Source organism: Somniosus microcephalus, unplaced genomic scaffold, assembly GCF_052327205.1.
Source record: "Somniosus microcephalus isolate GS21.2 unplaced genomic scaffold, FLI_Smic_1.0 unresolved_chr1, whole genome shotgun sequence".
Lineage (NCBI taxonomy): Eukaryota > Metazoa > Chordata > Chondrichthyes > Squaliformes > Somniosidae > Somniosus > Somniosus microcephalus.
Window position 1 is genome coordinate 135,924,461 of NW_028225179.1, and position 26,166 is coordinate 135,950,626.

Here is a 26,166-nt window from a genome sequence, read left to right on the forward strand (position 1 = left end):
TACCTTCACCACACGGACTGCAGCGGTTCAAGAAGGCGGCTCACCCCCACCTTCTCAAGGGCGATCGGGGATGGACAATAAATGCTGGCCTTGCCAACGCCACTTGCATCCCACGTCACGATGGGGCTCGGTGTCAAGTTTTGTCAACACTGTGGGAGCGCCTTCACCACAAGGTCACACCACCACCTTCTCGAGGAGGGTGATTGGGGATGGGTGATAAATGCCAGCTCTTTGCCCACATCCCGAGAACGAATACAAAACAAAGCAGCTCCTTATGCAGTTGGGTGTCAAATTTTTGTGAAGATGCTTGGGATGTTTCAGTAGATTAAAGGCTGCTGTATAATATATATGCCAGTTGTTGGTACATCCCTTTATTCCTCAGTCTCCTTCAGTGTGAAACAAGAACTAAATGGTGCAAAATAAGTTGGTTAAGAGCTCTCTGCTAAAGAGTGGGTGAGGTTGGCTCTGAAAAGAGCCGTTGTTTGGTTGTTTTTTTTCGGGGGTGCGTGTGGGTACCGAGTGGTGATTAAGGCCGGGCCCCCTTTCAATTGGAGCTGGTGTACTTAGTGACCGCCTTGGTGCCCTCGGACACGGTGTGCTTGGCCAGCTCGCTGGGCACGCTCGCTGGGCACCAGCAGGCGGACGGCAGTCTGGATCTCCCGGGAGGACATGGTGTGCTGCCAGCTGTAGTGGGCCAGGCGGGAGGACTCCCAGGCGATGCGGTCGAAGACGTCGTTGACGAACGAGTTCATGATGCTCATGGCCTTGGAGGAGGTACCAGTGTCGGGGTGCACCTGCTTCAGCACCTTATAGACGTAGATGCCGTAGCTCTCCCTGCGGGCACACCGCCACTTGCGGTCGCCCTTGTGGTGCGACTTGGAGGCCACCTTCTTGGTGATCACCTTGCTGGCCGTCTCGGGCATCATGGAAGCAAAGCAAAACTCGCTCCCACTCGTCGCGTCCGGACCGCTCCGGACACACTGCTGGCTGCTGCCGCGCCGCCATCTTATATAGAACCGTTATGCAAATGAGCGGATCAGGCGGCGACCCCTTTTCCGATTGGCTGCTGGGCCCTCTGGTCGCCGCAGCCCATGTGATCGGCGGCTTTGAGTGGCAGCTCCGTGCCGCGCTCTACCCACTGCAAGATGCTGCCTGACTTGCTGAGTGTTTCCAGCATTGGCTTCTTGTTTTAATTTTACTTGCACTCTTGAAATTCGCTGCAAAAAGTATTGCACGTGCGTTAAAGTGCAACAAAAAGTCTCAGCAAACAACAACGTGCATTTATATAGCGCCTCTTACGTGGTAAAACCTCCCCCAAGGCACCTCACAGGAGACCAAAAAAAAGACACCGATCCACATAAGGTGGTATTGGGGCATGTGACAGAAATCTTGCTCAGAGGTAGGTTTTAAGGAGCGCCTTAAAGGAGGAGAGAGAGGCAGAGAGGTTTAGGCAGGGAATTCCAGAGCATGAGGCCTCGGCAGCTGAAGGCACGGCCACCAATGATTGAGTGATTATACTCAGGGATGCTCAAGAGGGCGGAATTAGAGGAGCACACATATCTCAGGCGGGTGAGGGAGGTGGGGCTGGAGGAGATTACTGAGATAGAGATGGGGCAAAGCCATGGAGGGATTTGAAAACAAGGTTGAGAATTTTGAAATTGAGGCATTGCTTAACTGGGAGCCAATGTAGGTCAGCGAGCACGTGGGGTGATGGGTGAAGTTAGGACACGGGCTGCCGAGTTTTGGATCACCTCAAGTTTACGTAGGGTGGAATGCGAGATGCCGGCCAGGAGTGTGTTGGTATAGTCAAGTCTAGTGGTAACAAAGGCATGGATGAGGGTTTCAACTGAGGCAGAGCGGAGTCAGGCAATGTTACGGAGGTGGAAATAGACGAGAGGTGGAAAAGGATAGGAATAGACTATTTGAGTAAAGATTTTGCCATTTGAAAAAAAGTAACATTAATTAAACTTCCTGCTGCACATTGTCATAGAAAGAAGAAAGAATTGCATTTCTATAGCGCCTTTCACCACCACCGGACGTCCCAAAGCACTTTACAGCCAATGAAGCGACAGCCAAATTGCACACAGCAAGCTCCCACAAACAGCAATGTGATAATGACCAGATCATTTTGTTATTTTGGGTGAGGGATAAGCATTGGCCAGGACACCGGGGATAACTCTCCTGCTCTTCTTCGAAATACTGCCATGGGATCTTTTACATACACCCGAGAGAGCAGGCAGGGCCTTGGTTTAACATCTCATCCGAAAGACAGCACCTCTGACAGTGCAGCACTCCCTCAGCACTGCTCTGGAGTGTCAGCCTAGATTTCTGTGCTCAAATCTCTGGAGTGGCACTTGAACCCACAACCTTCTGACTCAGAGGCAAGAGCGCTACCAACTGAGCAACTGGCTGACACTACAAGGACATGAAAAGGATTATGTCGGGAAGCAGGTTTGCATTCTCCTGCTCATCGGGAATTCAATGTACCATCTTGATTGAAAGCACTCTGACCACCATCAAATGCAATTAAACTGCTATTGTGTGGGAAGGAGAGCAGGATTAAAGTGGGTTTCCAGGCAGAAACAGGGGCATGAAGTGGCTGAATCATTTCATGCATGCAAGTGGAAAATGCGGGCCAGGCCTTCTCTGGAGAGAGAAAAACGTTTCAGATCAATGACCTTTAAAAACATAAGAATTAGGAGCAGGATTCGACCATTCGGCCCCTTGAGCCTGCTCCCACATTCAATAAGATCGTGGCTGATCTTCTACCAAAGAAATGGCAGACAAATTAAATACATATTTTCGTTCTGTCTTCACAAAGGAGGACACAAATAACCTCCAAGAGATGTCGGGGAACATAGGGTCCGATGAAGGGGAGGAACTGAAAGAAATCAGTATTTGTAAGGAAATGGTGTTAAGGAAATTGATGGGACTGAAGGCCGATAAATCCCCAGGGCCTGATAATCTACATCCTAGGGCACTTAAGGAAGTGCCCCTAGAAATAGATGCATTGCTGATCATCTTCCAACATTCGTTGGAATCTGGAACAGTACCCATGGATTGGAGGGTAGTTAATATTAACCCACTATTCAAAAAAGTTGGTAGGGAGAAAACAGGGAATTACAGACCGGTAAGCCTGACATCAGTAGTGGGGAAAATGCTAGAGTCCATTATAAAAGATGTAATAGCAGAGCACTTGGAAAACAGTGACAGGATGGGACAAAGTCAACATGGATTTACAAAAGGTAAATCGTGCTTGACTAATCTACTGGAATTTTTTGAGGATGTAACTGATAAAATAGATAAGGGGAGAACCAGTGGATGTGGTATATTTGGACTTTCAGAAGGCTTTCGATAAGGTCCCTCATAAGAGATTAGCGTGTAAAGTTAAGGCACATGGGATTGGGGGCAAGGTATTGACTTGGATAGAAAACTGGTTGGCAGACAGAAAGGAAAAAGAGTTGGAATAAACGGGTCTTTTTCTGAGTGGCAGGCAGTGACTAGTGGGGTACCGCAGGGATCAGTCCTTGGACCCCAGCTACTCACAATATATATTAATGATCTAGACAGGGGAACTAGATGTAATGGCCCAGAAATTCGGGTCGGGGGCTTCCCGCGGGTGTAAGCCCCCGACCTGCACTTACCTTGCGCGCCGGCAGTTGAGCTGTAGGGCCCCATCGAATTCCGCTCCGGGGACCGGCCCAGCTGCCGGCGCGCTGCGCTTGCGTGTCCCAGGGGCGTAGATAGTGCGAAGCGTCCCCGGGATCACGTGAGCCATGGGCAGCCAATCGGAGGAGGGAAAAGCCCATTCATAAGATTGACAGGTAGACCGGTCAAAACTTATAAATACTACGGGCCCAAAATAGCAGTAAACTTTCAAATAATTTTTTTTTAAATCACGCTTTTAAATAAACTATAAATTACATTAAATAACTATTTTAAACAGTAATTTAAATTTTTGAAAAAAATAATTTTATGTTATAACGGGGCTAAAAATAAACTTACCTTGCTTTAAAGTATTTAAAAATAATAAACCTGTAGTGATCAATAACATGTCATTCTATAGTGGACACTAGGTGGAGCCGTAGAGCTGCATAGAGCTGTATATAGCTTTATGTATAAGACTACACTACCCAGCTGTGTATATATATATATATATATATATATATATATATATATATATAAAGACTACATTACCCATGAGGCACTAGGCTACCCACAAGGCAACAGTCAAGATGGCAGCCTGCACACAGGAGCACACATGCTGCATTTCTACAGATACTGTACCTAGAGAACGTGTACTGAATAAATGACTAGCTAGAAGCTAGCTGTGTTCTTAATGAAAACTACTAGTTATTAATGAACATAACATGGTACCAGGATGGTGAAGATCTGCTGAAGATTGTGAAAAGCGACATGGAGAATTTGAAGCCACCAGAGTGTTTGAATCTCACAGGAAAAAATCGACTACAATTGGCGGGCTTTTAAACAGCAATTCGAACTCTACATTGCAGCCATCGGATTCGGTACGAAGCCAGACGCAAGGAAGATAGTGTTGCTGCTTACGGTTGCAGGCCCACAGGTGATAGAGGTATTTAATACATTTGTATTTAATCCAGCAGAGAACAGAGAAAAATTAGAAGATGTGCTAAAAATATTTGATGCACATTGCTCTCCCAAAAAGAATGAGACGTATGAAAGATACATCTTCCGGTCTCAGACACAGCAACAAAAGGAGACTTCTGATAGCTTTATAACTGACCTGAAACTGAAAGCACAGACATGTAATTTCTGTGAGCTGAAATCATCCATGATTCGTGACCAGATTGTGTTTGGTATTCATGATAAAAAAGTCAGGGAACATCTGTTGAGAGAAACCGAACTAAATTTGGAAAATGCAGTGAAAATATGCCAAGCCAGCGAGCTAGCTCGAAAGCACGCGAAGACTTTCAGTGAAATCAATAATGATGCGATTGTAATGAGTGAAAATGCTGCTGTCGGTGCTGTGTCCTACAAGGGGAAGAAACGTGGGCAGAACAGAAATGAAAAGCAATCGGAGGATGAAATTTTTAATTGTGAACGCTGCGGTTACAAACACCAGTTAAGACAATGCCCAGCGTTTGGAAAAATGTGCACAAAGTGTAATGGAAAGAATCACTTTGTTTTTACTTTTGAAAAGCATTGTTTGGCAATGAAAGGGCAACAAGGTTGTAGTCCCTACTGCCCAGGCAGTAGTCCCTACATGCTTCAAGACCGCTACCATTATTCCTGTGCCAAAACAAACGGTTGTGACGTGCCTGAATGACTATCGACCTGTCGCACTCACACCCATCATAATGAAGTGTTGAGAGACTCGTCTTAGCCCACATCAAAGCTAGTGTTCCTGCCTCTCTTGACCAACACCAGTTTGCCTATTGTGCAAACAGATCAACGGAGGATGCAATCACAACTGCTCTACACTCGGCACTGAATCACCTAGATGGTAAGGAGACCTACATCAGAATGCTGTTCATAGGCTACAGCTCAGCATTCAACACTATCGTCCCCAACAAGCTGGCCACCAAACTCCAAACTCTTGGCCTGAAAACTTCCCTCTGCAACTGGACCCTGGACTTCCTAACAAACAGACCCCAGTCTGTCAAATTAGGTAACAACACCTCCCCCCCCCCGACCCTGAACACGGGGGCCCCACAAAGATGTGTGCTGAGCCCCCTCCTCTACTCCCTCTTCACCCACGACTGTGTGGCTGTTCATGGTTCTAACACCATCATCAAGTTTGCGGATGACACCACGGTAGTGGGCCAGATCACCAACAATGATGAGTCAGCCTACAGGGAGGAGGTCCAGCATCTCGTGAAGTGGTGCGCCGATAGCAACCTGGCCCTTAACATCAAGAAAACCAAAGAAATCATTGTGGACTTCAGGAAGTCCAAAGGCGGAAGTCACACCCCCATCCACATCAATGGGGCTGTGGTGGAAAGGGTGGCCAGCTTTAAGTTCCTCGGAGTCCACATCACGGAAGACCTCTCCTGGTCCCTCAATACCTCCTCTCTGGTGAAGAAGGCCCAGCAACGCCTATATTTCCTAAGGAGGCTGAAGGGATGTAACCTGTCACCCCTGATCCTCTCTAACTTTTACCACTGCACTATAGAGAGCATCCTGACAAACTGTATCACAGTATGGTATGGCAGCTGTAGCTACTATGACCGGAAAGCCCTGCAGCGGGTAGTCAAAACTGCCCAACGCATTACCGGCACCCGGCTACCGACCATAGAGCACATATACCAGAAACGCTGTCTACGGAGGTCACGGTCCATCATCAAAGACCCTACCCACCCCAGCCAGTCTGTTCGCCCTCCTGCCATCTGGGAGATGCTACAGATGCATTCGCACCCGTACGACCAGATTTAGGAACAGCTTCTTTCCCAGGGCGGTCATCCTACTGAACTCCACAAACAAACTCTAAAGCCTGCACATCTGCCAATGCACTTTATTATGGTTATGTTATGTTAATATACTACAAGCCAAATGTATGTTGAATGTTTAAATGTCTTAATCCAAATGTACACTCTCGGGAGCCGCAAGCCTACGTTTCGTTGTACTGCACTTGTGCACTAACAATGACAATAAAAGTTGATTTGATTTGATTTGACTTGACTTGACGTTAATGTGATTGAGGGCACTGATTTAAGTGAGACATTTTTTTAGGAATGGTGTCATGTGACGATATCAAAAAAGATACAGAAAATGTGCAGCCCTCAGAAATGGACAATGCTGAACGTAAAGTCAATGCAGTAAAAGTGGACAAATGGATGATCCCACTGCAGATAAATGGAGCATTAGTTACATTGAAACTGGACACTGGGGCAAAAGCAAACTTAATCAGTATGAGTGACATAAAAAATATGAAAGAAAAGCCCAAAATACAGAAAAAGTCAGTACTACTGAAGAGCTATAATGGACAGAAAATAGATAGCTTAGGTGTATGCAGACTTCAAGTGACAGTCAAAGACAAAGTGCATCATCTCATGTTTTCTGTTGTGGCTGAAAGACTTGATTCGATACTAGGTGACAAAGCTTGTGAAGACTTAGAAATGGCCAAGAGAGTCTACCATATAAACCTGTGCCATAAGCAGACCAGATGACTCAGGTGATGAAGCAGAGAGCCCATCAAGGATGAAAAGGCCAAAGGGTATCCATGTCTTCAAAAAGCCTAGTTTCTCCAAGAAGAAAAAGACTTTAAGATCAAAGAGAAGCCAAAGGAAGAAAAGCACAAAGAGGAAAAACACAAGGAGAAAAAGTCCAAAGATATAACCGCAGCAGATGTTGTTAAGCAGTGGAAAGAGAAAAAGAAAAAGAAGAAGCCTGCACCAGAGCAGGAAGCAGTTCCGGTGGATACTCCTTCTTCCCTCAGGCCAATCTTTGGTGTTCCATTAGCCGAGGCTGCTGAGAGGACTATGCTGTATGATGGGATCCAGCTGCCAGCAGTTTTTCGAGAGTGCATTGACTACATTGAGAGTTATGGCATGAAGAGTGAAGGAAACGCTGAAACCCTCTCCAAGCAAAGATCGCAAGGAGACCTCGATCTATACAAGAGCAGATTGATGACAATGCCGCAACTGCATCTTGTCATTCACCGCCAGAACAATCTCATGAAGACACATCAGACTTACCCGTGTTAAGATCCACACGTGAAGTAAAAAAGCCTGATAGACTTAATCTTTGAGTACAATGTAAAGCTTTGAAAATGTGTTGACTGTTTTGAAAATGTTTATGTTAATAGAGCACTAACAAAAGTGTTACTGATATTATCTTTATTGTTTTCTTGAAAGTTGATTTGATATTGATTTTGTTAAACCTCAAAGGGGAATGTAGTGATCAATAACATGTCATTCTATAAGTGGACACTAGGTGGAGCCGTAGAGCTGTATATAGCTGTATGTATAAGACTACACTACCCAGCTGTATATATATTAAGACTACATTACCCATGAGGCACTAGGCTACCCACAAGGCAACAGTCAAGATGGCAGCCTGCACACAGGAGCACACATGCTGCATTTCTACAGATACTGTACCTAGAGAACGTGTACTGAATAAATGCCTAGCTAGAAGCTAGCTGTTTTCTTAATGAAAACTACTAGTTATTAATGAACATAACAAAACCTGTAGAAAAAATGATTTAATTTTAATTAATTGACCACTTACCTTGCAAAAAGCAGGCTTTACGCCTGCTTTTTAAATGTGTAAATCCTGCAGATTTACACTCCCGGGAAAGCCTGTAAAAAAAAAACCGAAGTTCAAAGTGCACGCGCAGCCTCCCCTGCGCACGCGTTCGACCTCTGAACCTCTTCAGAGGATCGGAAGTGCCAGTTTCCCGTGCATTCGCAATGTATGCAGGATACCGGCAATTCCATTCGGCCTACGGGTGAGTACCCCATGCGTACTCACCCGGGGAGAGCCGAATTTCTGGGCCAATATCTCCAAATTTGCAGATGACACAAAGCTGGGTGGGCGTGTGTGCTGGGAGGAGGATGCCGAGAAACTCCAGGATGATTTGGACAGGTTGGGTGATTGGGCAGAAGCATGGCAGATGGAATATAACGTGGACAAATGTGAGGTTATCCACTTTGGTGGCAAAAACAGGAAGGCAGATTATTATCTGAATGGCAATAGATTGGGAGAAGGGGAAGTGCAACGAGACCTGGATGCCCTTGTGCACCAGTCGCTGAAGGTAAGCATGCACGTGCAGCCGGCGGTTAAGAAGGCAAATGGTATGTTGGCCTTCGTAGCGAGAGGGTTTGAGTACAGGAACAAGGATGTCTTGCTGCAGTTGTACAGAGCCTTGGTGAGATCACACCTTGAGTATTGTGTGCAGTTTTGGTTGCCTTATCTGAGGAAGGATGTTCTTGCCATGGAAGGAGTTCAGCGAAGATTCACCAGACTGATACCTGGGATGGCAGGAATGGCGTATGAAGAGAGATTGGGTCGATTGGGCATATATTCGCTGGAGTTTAGAAGAATGAGAGGGGATCTCATTGAAACTTATAAAATTCTAACAGGACTAGACAGATTAGATGCAGGAAGGCTGTTCCCGATGGTGGGGGAGTCCAGAACCAGGGGTCACAGTCCAAGGATAAGGGGTAAGCCATTTAGGACTGAGATGAGGAGGAATTTCTTCACCCAGAGAGTGGTGAACCTGTGGAATTCTCTACCACAGAAGACAGTTGAGCCAATTCATTAAATATATTCAAGAAGGAGTTGGATATATTTCTTAAGGCTAAAGGGATCAAGGGATATGGGGAGAAATCAGGGACCAGGTACTGAATTTGGATGATCAGCCATGATCACATTGAATGGCAGAGCAGGCTCGAGGGGCCGAATGGCCTACTCCTGCTCCTATCTTCTATGTTTCCATGTCTCCAGAATCGTCGTGGTTTGCTGTGCACTTCACAACATGGCACAGCATCGTGGCTTGCAGATGCCTGAGGAACAAATGGCTCATCACATAGCCTCCTCAGATGAGGAGGAGGAGGAGGAGTGTGACAATAACCAGCTTGCAGAGGCGCATCAACCAGCGGCAGCAGCATGCAAGCACATTGCTGGCCGGGATGCAAGGCACGCACTCATCTTGGCCAGATTTGCTTAGCCTAGCCAATCAAGCACTTTTGCCTCGCAGCTTCTTACCAGAGCATCGACAATGGCCAAGAACTTGTGGTTCCTACGATTCTGACCACCATACTGACAATTGCAAGCCCTCAACATGGAAGTCCCAGTAGCGATAATACACACGCCACAACTGCAACAGTTGACATCAGAATTTTTGATGACAATAACCAACTGATGGCTTTTTAACATTAAACATAACAGTTCACCCAAGTGACTACTCTTGTGACTACTTGTGCATTATCTACCTCTTACGCATGCTCCTACATGGTGCTTCCCCTGTGGCTTCAGTGGGTGTGGAGGCCCCTTGCTCACTTTTTTGCTGCTCCTGTCTCGCCACCTTTGACGGGTGTCCTCTGGGGTTGCGAACCTGTGAGGGCTCGGCAACAGTCTGCTGCTCCTGCGACTGTGCAGGGGTTGAGACGCCGATCTCAGTTGGGTGGGGACTCTGGTGGGCTCTGAGGGCTTTGCAGTGGCATGGTTGTGTGAGCACTTGGAGAGGAGCCCCCATTTCCTTGTTGTATGCCACCAACATTCCTCTCGTGGGTCAGCCCCACTTCAGAGCTAGCAAGTAGCTTGACAGCACCTTAGAGCTGACCATCGCTCCTCAAGAGATGTTAGTCTATTTTGAACAAATGCCATTTTTTCCATACCCTGGCGACTAAGCTCCTTCATGGACGTAGCCATCCTCTCCTCTACCGTAGCCAGCCTTACCATGAAGGTAGCCATCCTTTCCACGGAGGCTGCCATCCTTTCTGTGGTGATGCATTCATGCGCCAATGCCTCCACAAAGGCTCTGCTCATGTTAGTGAAGGACTCCTCCATTCACGCCACACTCGCAGTGACCCTGGAGACAAAACCTGCCAGGAACTTGTGCACCTGTTCCTGGAGTTCCAGCACCGCTCTTCTTCTGGATGGACCCAGAGCCAGAGGGTCGACATGCTGCTGAGCCGAGCTGGCATAGTCCTGCGCCCTCCGAATAGGATGCTCCATAGCTGTCCCTGTCTCCACCATCTACTGATGCTCACTTGTGAGCTGTGATACACCAGGTGACAACACTGCACTATCTCGCGAAGGTACCACCGAGGTGTGAGTGTCTGTGCTGGTGCTGGGTGTGCTGAATTCTGCTGACGCTGCACCCTCAGAGGTTGCAGCTTCCTCTGAGGAGTTTGGAGGCTCAGGCGGTTCCTCCTGGATAGTGGGATGGGGGCTTTTGATGGTCCTGTGGGGAAGTAAAGGAAAGAATCAGAGATGTGAGGCCAAGGTTACATGCACATTGAGCATTGCAGATGATCAAAAGTCAATCTGTTAGAGCATCAGAATCATTATCAGTGACTCATGCAATGTCAATGAGAGAGATGATAAACTATTGTCATCAGCTTGCTCTGATGGACGCGTCTGTCCGTCCCCCACTTGCACATCCTCCTCCACTCTCACGATCTCCAGGGCCGGCTCCTCCCAGGGGATGGCTCTCTTCCTGTCCTCACTCTTTCCCTCTGATTGTGAGCTCTCTTTTCCTGCAATGAGGGAGACAAGTGGAGTTTGAGTGAGAATGAAGGAGTGAATGTAGAGAATCCATATCATTGGTGGTTAGAAGGAGACAAAGATGGAGTGAGGTGGCAAGACCAAGGGCCCTCCCTGTGTGTTGTAAGTTGTTTTCATAGTATCACAGCGATAGGGTGTGTGAGGGCTGCATAGTCGAATAGTTAGGTGAATGTGACCATAGAGAGAGAGGGAATGGGTAAGGGTTCCGGGACGTCAGTGTCAAGTGGGATTTGGAGGAAGAGGTTGTCAAAGCTGAGTGCTGGTGAGGAGAGGCAATGGGGATCAGATTGAGGGTGATGGGAAATTCATACTCACTTTTCCAGTGCGCAGGTCATGAAACCTCTTCCTGCACTGCAGCCAGGTTCTGCGGCACATAGAGAAAGAGTTGACCTCCTGGGCCACTTGCTTCGACAGAGCTTTTGTCTGCTGGGGAGGCGTCTTCCTCGCTGAGGAAGGGAAGAGCACCTCCTTATTTCCTTTTGCTCCCGCCACCAGAGCTTGCAGGGCAGCGTCATCGAACCTTGGTGCAGACTTTGGCCTACTGCTGGACATATTGTCTGGAGGAATCTATCACACCAAAGGGCATAAGCTTTGCAGTCTGCAGAAGAAGCAAGGCTGCTTGCAGGCCTTAAATCCAGCAGCATTGATGACGTCATCGGAGGTGACTTTCAGGATGGAAAGACTAATTGGGCCAGAGGTTCCCACACGCTGGAAATCAATTGCCCAATTAGGAGAAAATCGCATATTTTTCCCACATCAAATTGGAGTCGGGTGGCTGACATGAAAAGCGGCCGACACACCCCCAGCCCGCACCAATGGCAAAATCGAGCCCATCGTCAGAGTCATAACGGCACAGAAGGAGGCCATTCGGCCCATCGAGTCAATGCTGACTCTCTGTAGAGCAATCCATTCAGTCCCATTCCCCCACTCTATCCCCGTAGCCCTGCAAGTTTATTTCCCTGAAGTGCCTATACAGTCTCCCCTTGAAAACATTTATCTCCTCTGCTTCCACCACTTCCTTCGGCAGCGAGTTCCAGGTTCTCACCACTCGCTGCGTAAAAAAGTTTTTCCTCACATCCCCCCTGAATCTCTTGCCCAAAACCCTAAATCTCTGTCCCCTAGTCCTTGTACCATCAACTAGTGGGAACAGCCTTTCCCCATCTAGCCTATCCAAACCAGTCACAATCTTGTACATCTCTATCAAATCACCCCTCAGGTTCCTTTGCTCTAATGAAAACAAATCCAGCTTCTCCAACCTGTCCTTGTAGCTAAGATCCCCCATCCCCAGAACCATTCTGGTAAATCTCCTCTGCACCCTCTCAAGGACCTTCACATCCTTCCTAAAGTGTGATGACCAGAACTAGACACAATACTCCGGTTGTGGCCTAACCAACGCTTCATAAAGATTCAGCATAACTTCTCTACTTTTGTACTCAATAGCTCTATTTATTAAACCAAAGATCCCATATGCTTTGCTAACCACTCTCAATATTTCCTGCCGCCTTCAGTGATATTTTTTAAACACAGTGAGTTGTTATGAGCTGGAATGCGCTGCCTAAAAGGGCGGTGGAAGTAGATTCAATTGTCACTTTCTAAAGGTAATTGGATAAATATTGAAAAAGAACCATTTTTTGCAGGGCTATAGGGAAAGAGCAGTAGAACCAATTGGATAGAAGGAGCTGGCGCAGGCACGATGGGCAGAATGACCTCCCTCCTGTGCTGCAAGATTTTATATTGCATTACTGTAACATGCTCTACTTTTTTAATCTGGTCACTGCAACATTCATAGTTAACGTTTCAGGTCGGTGACCTGCTTATTTCCAGCATTCATTCCAGATTCCCAGTGATTTGCTTTTGCAATGCAAGAAGTTACCTGCACTGTACTGATGGAATGAAGCATTGGGCTATTATAGGAAGGAGTTACCCGCACTTTATTGAATGAGTGAAGCACTGGGCTATGATAGGAAGGAGTTACCCGCAGTGTTATAAGAACATAAGAAGTAGGAGCAGGAGTAGGCCATACAGCCCCTCGGGCCTGCTCCGCCATTCAATAGGATCATGGCTGATCCGAATCTAGACTCACATCCACTTCTCTGCCCTCTCCCCGTAACCCCTAATTCCCTTATCTGCTAGGAAACTGTCCATCTCCATTTTAAATTTATTTAATGTTGCAGCTTCCACAGCTCTGAGGTAGCAAATTCCATAGATTTACTACCCTCTGAGTGAAGAAGTTTCTCCTCATCTCAGTTTTGAAAGGGCAGCCCCTTATTCTTAGATTATGCCCCCTAGTTCTAGTCTCACCCATCAGTGGAAACATCCTCCCCTCATCCACCCGATCAAGCCCCCTCACAATCTTATATGTTTCGATAAGATCGCCTCTCATTCTTCTGAACTCCAATGAGTAGAGTCCCAACCTACTCAACCTTTCCTCATACGTCAACCCCCTCGTCTCTGTAATCAACCGAGTGAACCTTCTCTGAACCACTGCGAGAGCAAGTATATCTTTTCTTAAATATGGAAACCAAAACTGCATGCAGTATTCCAGGTGTGGCCTCACCAATACCCTGTATAACTGCAGCAAGACTTCCCTGTTTTTATACTCCATCCCCCTTGCAATAAAAGCCAAGATTCCATTGGCCTTCTTGATCACCTGCTGCACCTGCATACTAACTTTTTGTGTTTCATGCACCAGGACCCCCAGATCCCTTTGTACTGTAGCACTTTGCAGTTTCTCTCCATTTAGATAATAACTTGCTCTTTGATTTTTCCTGCCAAAGTGCATAACCTCACACTTTCCAACATTATATTGCATCTGCCAAATCTCTGCCCACTCACTTAGCCTGTCTATGTCCTTTTGCAGGTTTTTTTATGTCCTCCTCACTCACCGCTTTCCCTCCCAACTTTGTAACGTTGACAAACTTGGATATGTTGCACTCGGTCCCTTCCTCCAAATCGTTAATAAAGATTGTAAAGAGGTGGGGACCCAGCACTGACCCCTGCGGAACACCACTAGTTACTGATTGCCAGCCTGAGAATGAACCATTTATCCCAACTCTTTGTTTTCTGTTAGATAGCCAATCTTCCACCCATGCCAGTATATTACCCCCAATCCCGTGATCTCTTATCTTGATCAGTAATCTTGTGTGGAACCTTGTCAAATGCCTTTTGGAAGTCCAAATACATTACATCCACTGGTTCCCCTTTATCCACCCTGCATGTTACATCCTCAAAGAATTTGGGCAAATTTGTCAAAAATGACTTCCCCTTCATAAAACCATGCTGACTCTGTCCTATTAAATTATGTTTATCCAAATGCTCTGTTACTGTTTCCTTAATAATGGACACCAACATTTTGCCAACCACAGATGTTAGGCTAACTGGTCTATAGTTTCCAGCATTTTGTCTACTTCCCTTCTTAAATAAGGGTGTTACATTTGCAGTTTTCCAATCTGCCGGGACCTTTCCTGAGTCCAGGGAGTTCTTGAAAATAATCACCAATGTATCCACAATCCCTACCGTCACTTCTCTCAAGACCCTAGGATGTAGGCCATCAGGTCCGAGGGATTTATCCGCCTTAAGTCCCAATATTTTACAGAGTACCATCTCCTTAGTGATTTTAATCGTCTTTAGCTCCTCCCCCCCATTGCCCCCTGTTTGTCCAGTGGTGGGATATTTTTAGTGTCCTCTACTGTAAAAACTGATACAAAATATTTGTTCAGCGTCTTTGCCATCTCCATGTTCCCCACCACTAGTTTCCCGGTCCCATCCTCTAAGGGACCAACGTTCACTTTAGCCACCCTTTTTCTTTTTATATAGCTGTAGAAACTCTTGCTATCTGTTTTTATATTTTTTGCTAGTTTACTTTCATAATCTATCTTCCCTTTCTTAATTAATCTTTTAGTTATTGTTTGCTGGCTTTTAACTGCTTCCCAATCTTATCTCCCACTAGATTTGACTAGTTTATATGCCCTTGTTTTCAGTCGAATACTATCCATTATTACTTTACTAAGCCACGGATGGCTGTCTTTTCTTTTACTCCCCTTTTTCCTCAGTGGAATATATTTATCTTGAAAGATGTGAAATATCTCCTTGAATGTAGACCACTGCTCTTGTACCGTCTTACACTTTAATCTGTTTTCCCAGTCCACTTTAGTCAATTCTACTCTCATACCTTCATAGTCTCCTTTATTTAAGCTCAGTATGCTGGTTTGAGATCCAACACTCTCACCCTCAAACTGAATTTGGAATTCAACCATATTATGGTCACTCATTCCAAGGGGATCCTTTACTAGGACATTTTTTATTAATCCTGTTTCATTACACAGGACCAGATCTAAGATTACCTGTCCCCTGGTTGGTTCAGTTACATACTGCTCAAGGAACCCATCCCTAATACACTCTATGAACTCTTCCTCAAGGCTGCCATGCCCAATTTGATTAGTCCAGTCAATATGAAAGCTAAAATCCCCCATGATTATAGCTGTTCCCTTATTACAAGCCCCAACTATTTCCTGATTTATACTCCGACCAAAAGAGTTGCAACTGTTAGGAAGCCTATAGACTACGCCCACTAGTGACTTTTTCCCCTTCTTATTCCTTATCTTCACCCAAACTATTTCACTATCCTGATCCTTTGGCCCAATATCATTTCTGACTATTACAGTGATTCCATCCTTGATTAACATAGCAACCCCACCTCCCTTTCCTTCCTGTCTGTCCTTCCTAATTGTCAAATACCCTTGTATGTTTAGTTCCCAGTCATGATTATCTTGCAGCCATGTTTCCGTAATGGCCACCAGATCATACCCATGTGTAGTTATTTGTACCGTCAACTCATCAACTTTGTTACGAATGCTGCGTGCATTCAGATAAAGAACTTTCAAATATGTTTTTTGACAATTTATTCCTGCCTTTACCCCTTTTACTACTTTACCTTTATCATTATACATTCTGTCCCTTCCTGACATGCTCTGGTTTTTAATTCCCCACTGCTACCTTGCTCTATTGCCTTCTCCGCTGTCATTTTTATTTTTCGCTCTCTTAAAACCTCCCCCCCACTAATTAGTTTAAAGCCCTCTCTACAGCCCTAGTTATTCGATTCGCCAGGATTCTAGTCACAGCACTGGCCAAGTGAAGTCCATCCCAACAGAACAGCTCTCTCCTGTCCCAGTACTGATGCCAGTGTCCCAGGAAGCAAAACCCATTTCTCCCACACCAGGCTTTGAGCCACGCATTTAACTCTAATTTTATTTACCCTAGCCAAATTTGCACGTGGCTCAGGTAGTAATCCAGTGATTATTACCCTTGTGGTTCTGCTTTTTAATTTGGCCCCTAGCTGCTCAAACTCCCTCAGCAGAACCTCCTTCCTTGTCCTATCTATGTCGTTGGTACCAACATGTACCACGACAACTGGATCCTCCCCCTCCCACTCCAAGTACTGATGGAATGAAGCACTGGGCTATGATAGGAAGGAGTTACCCGCACTGTACTGATGGAATGAAGCACTGGGCTACGATAAGAAGGAGTTACCCGCACTGTAGTGATGGAATGAAGCACTGGGCTAAAATAAGCAGGAGTTACCCGCACTGTACTGATGGAATGAAGCACTGGGCTACAATAAGAAGTTACCTGCACTGTGCTGATGGAATGAAGCACTGGGCTATGATAGGAAGGAGTTACCCGCACTGTACTGATGGAATGAAGCCCCTGCCACTTTGCAGTAAACTTTATTAAAATTAGCTCCAATCACAATATTTAGAAGATCCCTGTAACTTTGTACTGTTCAGTCATCTGCCCATCCATTTAAATCAGGTTGCCCTGGGCCACTATGGCGTGTGCTCTGTCAGATCAGCTTTCAGGAGCCCTGCGTCAGATTTGGAGCAGCATTTAGGGGCTGCTTCTAAACTTTCTCATGCTTTTTTTTTGATTTCTTACTGGCTTCCGCTCAAGTGGCTTTGTGCGAAGTGTTGACGCTGGGAATGCTTTCTGCTAGGCCCACAGCATTGGGACAGTGGAACAGAGGGACAGGAGGAGGCCATTCAGCCCCTCGAGCCTGTTTCATCCGATCTGTATCTTAACTCCATCCACCCGCCTTGGTTCCGTAACACTTAATACCCTCGCCTAACAAAAATCGATCAAGCTCAGTTTTGAAGTTTTCGATTGACCCCCCCCCCCCCCGCCCCAGCCTTGACAGCTTTTTTGGGCGGGGGGGGGGGGGGTTAGTTTTTCAGATTTCCACTACCCTTTCTGTGAAGAAGTGTCCCCTGATATCACCTCTGAACGGCCTGGCTCTAATTTTAAGATTATGCCCCATTTTTCTGGACTCCGCCCCCCACCCCCAACCCCCACCAGAGGAAGTAGTTTCTCTCTATCGACCCGACCAGCTCCTTTAATCATCTTAAACACCTCAATTAGTTCACCCCTTAACCCTCTATACTCGGGGAAACACAAGCCCCGTCTATGCAACCTGTCCTCGTAATTTAAGCCTAATGTTACCTCTTTGAAAGGCAGTTTTCCAGTCAGCTTCAATCCCAGCATCACCATCCTGGCCACCCAAAAGAACAGGATGTCGTGGCCAGTCTCCAGCAGTGTGCCCGGGTAGAAGACTTTCAAATCCTCCGTCTGCAGGAAGGAAACCAGTCAGATTATTTCACATATAATAACGCAGCACTGCACATTACAGGAAACTTTGGTTTATCCGGCGGTTGTATGTCCAGAAACCTCGATCTACCGGCAGAAATCAGGAGCCATTTTGTTAAGTTTTTTTTCTTCTCGTGGCTTTTTTTTTCCCTCTCGTGGCTTTTTTTTTTTTCCCCCAACAGTCAGCCTCTGCAAAGTCTCTCTGAAGCTGTTGCTAAGCTACAGAGAGGCTTCCAAGGTACGGCCGACTGTTTAGAAGCTGTTGCTAAGCAACAGTGTTTGTTGCCAGATACGGAGCTGCAAATCTCCGTATGCTTCAACATTAACGCTGGTATGTCCGGCAGTTTTGATAGATCGGCAACAGCTCGGTCCCGTCTATAACAAAGTTTCCTGTACATGGTATTTACAGCACAGAAACAGGCCATTCGGCCCAACTGGTCCGTGCCAGTGATTATGCTCCACACGAGCCTCCCCCCACCCCTCCATCTCACTCTATCAACATATCCTTCTATCCCTTTATCCCTCATATACTTATCTAGCTTCTCCTTAAATGCGTCTATGCTATTTGCCTCAACTACTGTGGTAGTATGTTCCACATTCTCACCACTCTCTGGGTGAAGAAGTTTCTCTTGAATTCATTGTTGGCTTGATTAGTGACTGTGTAATATTTATGGTCCCTAGTTTTGGACACCCCACAAGTGGAAACATCTTCTCTACATCTACTTCTCTACTCCATGTTTGAAGCCCTCCAATTAAGTCCCGCTCCTGCCACAGTACCGAAACGACTATCAAAGTCACAAATGACATCCTTTGTGACTGTGACAAAACAACAACAACTACTTGTATTTATATAGCTACTTTAACATAGTAAAGCGCCCCAAGGCGCTGCACAGGAGTATTGTAAGACAAAAATTTGACACCAAGCCACATAAGGATAAATTAGGGCAGGTGACCAAAAGTTTGGTCAAAGAGGTAGTTTTTAAGGAGCGTCTTAAAGAAGGAAAGAGAGGTAGAGAGGTGGAGAGGTTTAGGCAGGGAATTCTAGATCTTAGGGCCTAGGCAACAGAAGGCACGGCCACCAATGGTGGAGCGATTATAATCAGGGATGCTCAAGAGAGCAGAATTAGAGGAGCGCAGATATCTCGGGGGGTTGTGGGGCTGAAGGAGATTACAGAGATAGGGAGGGGCGAGGCCATGAGGGATTTGAAAACAAGGATGAGAATTTTGAAAATCGAGGCGCTGCTTAACCAGGAGCCGAAGTAGGTCAGCGAGCACAGGGGAGATGGGTGAACAGGACTTGGTGCCAGTTAGGGCACGGGCAGCCGAGTTTTGGATGATCTCAAGTTTACGTAGGGTGGAATGTGGGAGGCCGGCCAGGAGTGCGTTGGAATAGTCAAGTCTAGAGGTAACAAAGGCATGGATGAGGGTTTCAGCAGCGGATGAGCTGAGGCAGAGGCGGGGTCGGGTGATTTTACGGAGGTGGAAATAGGCGGTCTTAGTTATGTTGCGGATATATGGTTGGAAGCTCATTTCAGGGTCAAATATGACACCAAGGTTGCGAACAGTGTGGTTCAGCCTCAGACAGATGTTAGGGAGAGGGAATTTGTGGTGGAGACCGAAAACAATGGTAAATTATCCCTCCTCGTCCTTCTCGACCTGTCTGCAGCCTTTGACATAATTGACCACTCCATCCTCCTCCAACGCCCCTCCACCATCATCCAGCTGGGTGGGAATGCACTTGCCTGGTTCCATTCATATCTATCTAATCATAGCCAGAGTATCTCCTGCAATGGCTTCTCTTCCCGCTCCAGCCCCATTACCTCTGGTGTCCCCCAAGGATCTATCCTTGGCCCCCTCCTATTTCTCATCTACATGTTGCCCCTTGGCGACATCATCCGAAAACACAGCATCAGTTTCCACATGTACGCTGACTACACCCAGATCTACCTCACTACCACTCCTCTCGACCCCTCCACAGTCTCTAAATTGTCAGACTGCTTGTCCAACATCCAGTACTGGATGAGCAGAAATTTCCTCCAACTAAATATTGGGAAGACTGAAGCCATTGTCTTTGGTCCCCGCCCCAAACTGTTCCCTAGCCACTGACTCCATCCCTCTCCCTATCATCTGCCTGAGGCTGAACCACACTGTTCACAAACTTGGTGTCGTATTTCACCCCGAGATGAGCTTCCGATCACATAGCCGCGCCATAACTAAGACCGTCTATTTCCACCTCCGTAACATCGCCCGTCTCCGCCCCTGCCTCAGCTCATGCGCTGCTGAAACCCTCATTCATGCCTTTGTTACCTCTAGACTTGACTATTCCAACACACTCCTGGCTGGCCTCCCACGTTCTACCCTCCGCAAGCTTCTGCAAAATTCTGCTGCCCATGTCCTAACTCACACCAAGTCCCGTTCACCCATCACCAATGTTCCTGATAATTTTGTTCGGCCCTGCGTGGTTCCCTGGAGCGCTGCGTCACCGCACAGCTTACAGGGAACATTGCCCATCCCCGCTGTGCTTGCTGACCGACATTGGTTGCCTGGTAAGCAACGCCTCGATTTTCAAATTCTCTTCCTTGTTTTCAAATCCCTCCATGGCCTCACCCTTTCACTATCTCTGTAACCCCCCCCACCGCCAAGATATCTGCGCTCCTCTAATTCTGCCCTCTTGAGCTTCTCTGATTATCCCCGCTCAACCTTTGGTGGCCGTGCCTTCTGTTGCCTGGGCCCTAAGCTCTGGAATTCCCTGCCTAAACCTCTCCGCCTCTCTACCTCTTTCATTCTTTAAGGCGCTCCTTAAAACCTACCTCTTTGACCAAGCTTTTGGTCATCTGCCCTATTCTCTCCTTATGTGGCTTGGTGTCAGATTTTGTTTGATAATCACTCCTGTGAAGAGACTTGGGACATTTTATTGTGTTAAAGATGCTATATAAATGCAAGTTGTTGTTGTTGTCTACCCTATTGAACCCCTACATAATTTTAAAGACCTCAATCAGGTCACCCCTCAGCCTTCTCTTTTCTAAAAGAGGTTCCCAGCCTGTTCAGTCTTTCCTGCTAGGTACAACCTCTCAGTTCTGGCATCAGCCTTTCAAAGGTGCCCCGAAAACACACTAAAATAAAAACTAATTCGCATCAGCGTCTTAATGAAAAAAGGACAGGTTAAGGCGAGGTTTAGACGAAATGTCTCCACCTGGGATGTTGACCTGTCTTATCTCGCAGGTGCTGACAGACTAACTGTACGTCTCCACCATCTTGCGTTTTTCTTTCAGATTTTCAGGTTATCACCTCTAGAGACCACTTTGATCATTGGTTCTCCCAAAACCCCACTCCAGAGACTTGAGCACTAAATCTAGGCCGACACGCCCAGTGCGGTGCTGAGGGAGTGCTGCACTGTCGGAGGTGCCGCCTTTCGGATGAGACGTTAAACCAAGGGCCCCCGCCTGCCCGCTCTCAGGTGGGACGTAAAAGATCCCGTGTACACTATTTCGAATAAGCGCAGGGGATTTCTCCCCGATGTCCTGGGCCAACATTTATCCCTCGACCAACATCACCAAAAAACCCAGATCACCAGGCCATTTATCACACTGCTGTTTTGTGGGAGCTTGCTGTGTGCAAATTGGCTGCCGCGTTTCCCTACATTACAACAGCGACGTCACTTCATAAAAGCACTTGATTGGCTGTAAAGCACTTTGGGACGTCCTGAGGTGGCGAAACATAAAGATGCAAGGTCGTCCTTATAGCAGCTCAGCCCTCCCCCCACTTTATTCCCTTCAGCTGATCTGCTGTATCATCGGTCACAGCTCACAAACCCTGGGAGGGATGGAGGAGAAAAACACAGCTACACTGATAAATAAAGATGTTTTGCACCTAGCGCGCATCTGTCACACACCAGGGCAGCACACTGTATATTCTGGTTTTCATCTTTGGGTTGAGCCAGATGAACTGGTCTTGTACATTCCCCAGTCCAGCTCTAACTCATTCTGCCTCAGGACCACAAACGTTGCACCACTCGCACCCACTTCGCCTACAACCTGCAGGCTCTTCAAACCCAAACGCAGCATCTCAACCTGCCCCTTGCAGAGGGTCTTACACCAGGGATCTCACCCTTTGCACAGGAACAGGAGGCGGCCATTCAGCCTCTCGGGCCTGTTCCTGCCATTCAGTTAGACCACAGCCGATCTGTACCTCAACTCCACTTGTTCCATATCCCTCGAAACCCTTACCCAACAACAATCTGTCGATCTCAGTCTTGAAAGTTCCAATTGATCCCCCCCAGCAGCCATAGCCTTTTGGAGGAAAGTGTTCCGGATTTCCACGACCCTGGCTCTAATTTTAAGGTTATGCCCCCCCCCCCCTTGTTCTGGATTCCCCCACCAGAGGAAATACTTCCTGTGCATCTACCTCATCGAATCCCCTTATCATTTTAAACACCTCGGAGCAGATCACCCCTCAACCTTCAAAACTCAAGGGAATACAAGTCACGTTTACGCAACCTGTCCTCGTAATTTAACCCTGTGCGCCCTGGTATCATTCTGCACTGCACCCCCTCCAAATGCCAATAGATCCTTCCTGAAGTGCGGTGCCCAGAATTTGACTCAGTTACTCCAAGGCTCCATACAACTGGAGCATAACTTTCTTCCCTCTTGCGATAAAGACCAACACGCCATTAGTCCTTGTAACTTTGCACTAGCTTTTAGCGATTTCTGCACATGGACACCCAAATCTCTTTGCTGCTCCACAGTTCATGGTCTCTCGCTACTTAAAAAATGTCTTTTTTTTCCCCTAACGGGAACATTTATGCCGATGAACTCACCTCGTTCGGCCACCCGAAGAGAGAGAACGGGAACAAACCAGAAGAGAACCAGGTATCCAAAACATCTTCATCTGGAAGACAAAGAGGCCAATAACTAAAAGACATAAGACATCCATTTGAGGTAACGTGCACCCCATATCATTGACCGCACAATATAATTGGAATTAGGTAGAATGTACAGTACACAAAACAGGCCATTTGGCCCAACTCACGAGTCATAACGGCCACAGAAGGAGGCCATTCGGCCCATCATGTCCGTGCCGGTTCTCTGTAGAGCAAGCCAGTCAGTCCCATTCCCCCGCTCTATCCCCGTAGCCCTGCAAGTTTATTTCCCTCAAGTGCCTATCCAATCTCCCCTTGAAAACATTGAGTGTCTCCACTTCCACCGGCAGCGAGTTCCAGGTCCTCACCACTGGCTGTGTAAAAAAGTTATTCCTCATCCCCCCTGTATCTCTTGCCCAAAAACCTTAAATCTGTGTCCCCTAGTCCTTGTACCAGCAACTAGTGGGAACAGCCTTTCCCTGTCTAGCCTATCCAAACCCCTCAATCTTGTACACCTCTATCAAATCACCCCTCAAACTCCTTTCATAGACAGACATCAGTAGTGGGGAAAATGCTAGAGTCCATTATAAAAGATGTAATAGCAGAGCACTTGGAAAACAGTGACAGGATCGGACAAAGTCAACATGGATTTACAAAAGGTAAATCCTGCTTGACTAATCTACTGGAATTTTTTGAGGATGTAACTGGTAAAATAGATAAGGGAGAACCAGTGGATGTGGTGTATTTGGACTTTCAGAAGGCTTTTGAGAAGGCCCCGCATAAGAGATTAGCGAGCAAAGTTAAAGCACATGGGATGGGGGGGGAAGGTACTGACTTGGATAGAAAACTGGTTAGCAGACAGGAAGCAAAGAGTTGGAATAAATGGGTCTTTTTCCCCGAGCGGCAGGCAGTGACTAGTGGGGTACCGCAGGGATCGATGCTAAGACCCCAGCTATTCACAATATATATTAATGATCGAGACGAGGGAACTAGATGTAATCTCACCAAGTTTGCAGACGACACAAAGCTGAGTGAGCGTGTGTGCGGAGGAGGTTGCCGAGAAACTCCAGTATGATTTGGACAGGTTGGGTGATTGGGCAGATGCGGTATAATGTGGATAAATGCGAGGTTATCCACTTTGGTGGCAAAAACAGGAAGGCAGATTATCTGAACGGAAATAGATTGGGAGAAGGGGAAGTGCAATGAGACCTTGTGCACCAGTCGCTGAAGGTAAGCATGCAGGCGGTTAAGAAGGCAAATGGTATGTTGGCCTTCGTAGCGAGAGGATTCGATAACAGGAGCAAGGATGTCTTGCTGCAGTTGTACAGGGCCTTGGTGAGACCACACCTTGAGTATTGTGTGCAGTTTTGGTCGCCTTATCTGAGGAAGGATGTTCTTGCCATGGAGGGAGTGCAACGAAGATTCACCAGACTGATACCTGGGATGGCAGGAATGACGTATGAGGAGAGATTGGGTCGATTGGGCTTATATTCGCTGGAGTTTAGAAGAATGAGAGGGGATCTCATTGAAACTTATAAAATTCTAACAGGACTAGACCGACTAGATGCAGGAAGGATGTTTCCGATGGCGGGGGAGTCCAGAACCAGGGGTCACAGTCTAAAGAGAAGGGTTAAGCCATTTAAGACAGATTAGGAGGAATTTCTTCACCCAGAGTGGTGAACCTGTGGAATTCTCTACCACAGAAGGCAGTGGAGGCCAATTCATTAAATATATTCAAGAAGGAGTTAGATATATTTCTTAAGGCTAAAGGGATCAAGGGATATGGGGAGAAAGCAGGGACAGGGTACTGAATTTGGATGATCAGCCATGATCTCATTAAATGGCAGAGCAGGCTCAAGGGGCCGAATGGCCTACCCCTGCTCCTATCTTCTATGAAATCATCCCTCAACATCCTTTGCTCCAATGAAAACAAATCCAGCTTCTCCAACCTGTCCTTGTTGCTAAGATCCCCCATCCCTGGAACCATTCTAGTAAATCTCCTCTGCACCCTCTCAAGGGCCTTCACATCCTTCCTAAAGTGTGGTGACCAGAACTGGATGCAGTACTCCAGTTGTGGCCTAACCAGCAACTGGTCCATGCCGGTGTTTATGCTTCACCCGAGCCTCCTCCCATCTTATTTCATCTCACCCCATCAACACATCCTTCTATTCCTTTCTCCCTCATATACTTATCCAGCTTCCCCTTAAACGCATCTCTGCTATTTGTCTCAATCACTCCTTGTGGTCGCAGGTTCCACACCCTCACCGCTCTCTGGGTAAAGATGTTTCTCCCGAATTCCTGATTGGATTTATTAGTGACCGTCTTACATTTATGATCCCCATTTTGGACACCCCCACAAGTGGAAACATCTGCCCTATCGAACCCCCTTCATAATTCTAAAGACCTTTACTAGGTCACCTCTCGGCCTTCTCTTTTCTAGCCTGTTCAGTCTTTCCCGATAGTTATAACCTCTCAGTTCTTGTAAGTCTTGGAGAAAGGAATCGGTACAAAAATAGACAAATTTGTTTCAAAAAAAGGGGGTAAATTAAATATTTGAAAGGGAAAAATATACTTGAAAGGGGAAAAATTTGCAAAGGCAAAGGGGGAAAAGGCAAGGCAATGGGACTAATTGGAGAGCTCATTCAAAGAGCCTGTACAGGCACGATGGGCCAAATGGCCTCCTTCTGTGCTGTATCATTCTATGGTCCTAGAAATAGCTTTAAAAAGCACGTCAACCATACACAGACGCTGCTAACAATCAAACAGATCTCAAGGGTTATCTACTATCCGGATTTCTCTAAAACTCAGAAGCTAAAGGAGGTGCAACACTGCGCTGGAAAAGGGGAAGGGAAAAGACGAGGTAAATCAGGAAATTAGGTGACACCAAGCCTTGGCTTTAAAAAGGTTATTTTCTTTGAGGAGGACGAGGAGTTGCGAAGAAAGAACGGAAGGCAGTAAGAGACACACCATTTTCAGATCCTGGGAAAGAATTAGAGTTAGAGAGGAGTCATCAGTTCAGCACAGTGAGGATAGACAGAGGAGGAAGAAAATGTCAGGTGGCATAGAAGGAAGAGAAGAAATTTTAGAGAAGCAATGACCACATTAATACAAAGGCAAGAAATGTTCCTGTTCCTATGAACCTAAGAAATAGGAGCAGGAGTTGACCATTTGGCCCTTCGAGCCTGCTCCGCCATTCAATAAGATCATGGCTGATCTTCTACCTCATCTCCACTTTCCAGCACTATCCCCATATCCCTTGATTCCCTAAATATTCAAAAATCTATCGATCTCTGTCTTGAATATACTCAATGACGGAGCCTCCACAGCCCTCTGGGGGGGTAGAGAATTCCAAAGATTCACCACCCTCTGAGTGAAGAAATGTCTCCTTATCTCAATCCTAAATGGCCGACCCCTTATCCTGAGACCGTGACCCCTGGTTCTGGACTCCCCAGCCAAGG

At 46.7% G+C, this 26,166-nt stretch overlaps 1 long non-coding RNA gene and 1 pseudogene across 1 annotated transcript in view; both read right to left on the reverse strand.

Annotated features, from left to right (window-relative positions):
• Positions 1-22,768, reverse strand: part of LOC147095943 (uncharacterized) — a 40,459-nt gene extending 17,691 nt beyond the window's left edge. Inside the window, exons 1-2 of the long non-coding RNA XR_015074840.1 lie at positions 22,667-22,768; positions 17,707-17,832 (exon numbers count right to left, since the gene is read on the reverse strand). This is a non-coding gene — a long non-coding RNA (uncharacterized LOC147095943). The remainder of the gene's footprint in view (positions 1-17,706; positions 17,833-22,666) is intronic.
• On the reverse strand, positions 545-926 carry LOC147095944 (histone H2B, gonadal-like; annotated as a pseudogene).
• Positions 22,769-26,166: the final 3,398 nt, after the last annotated feature.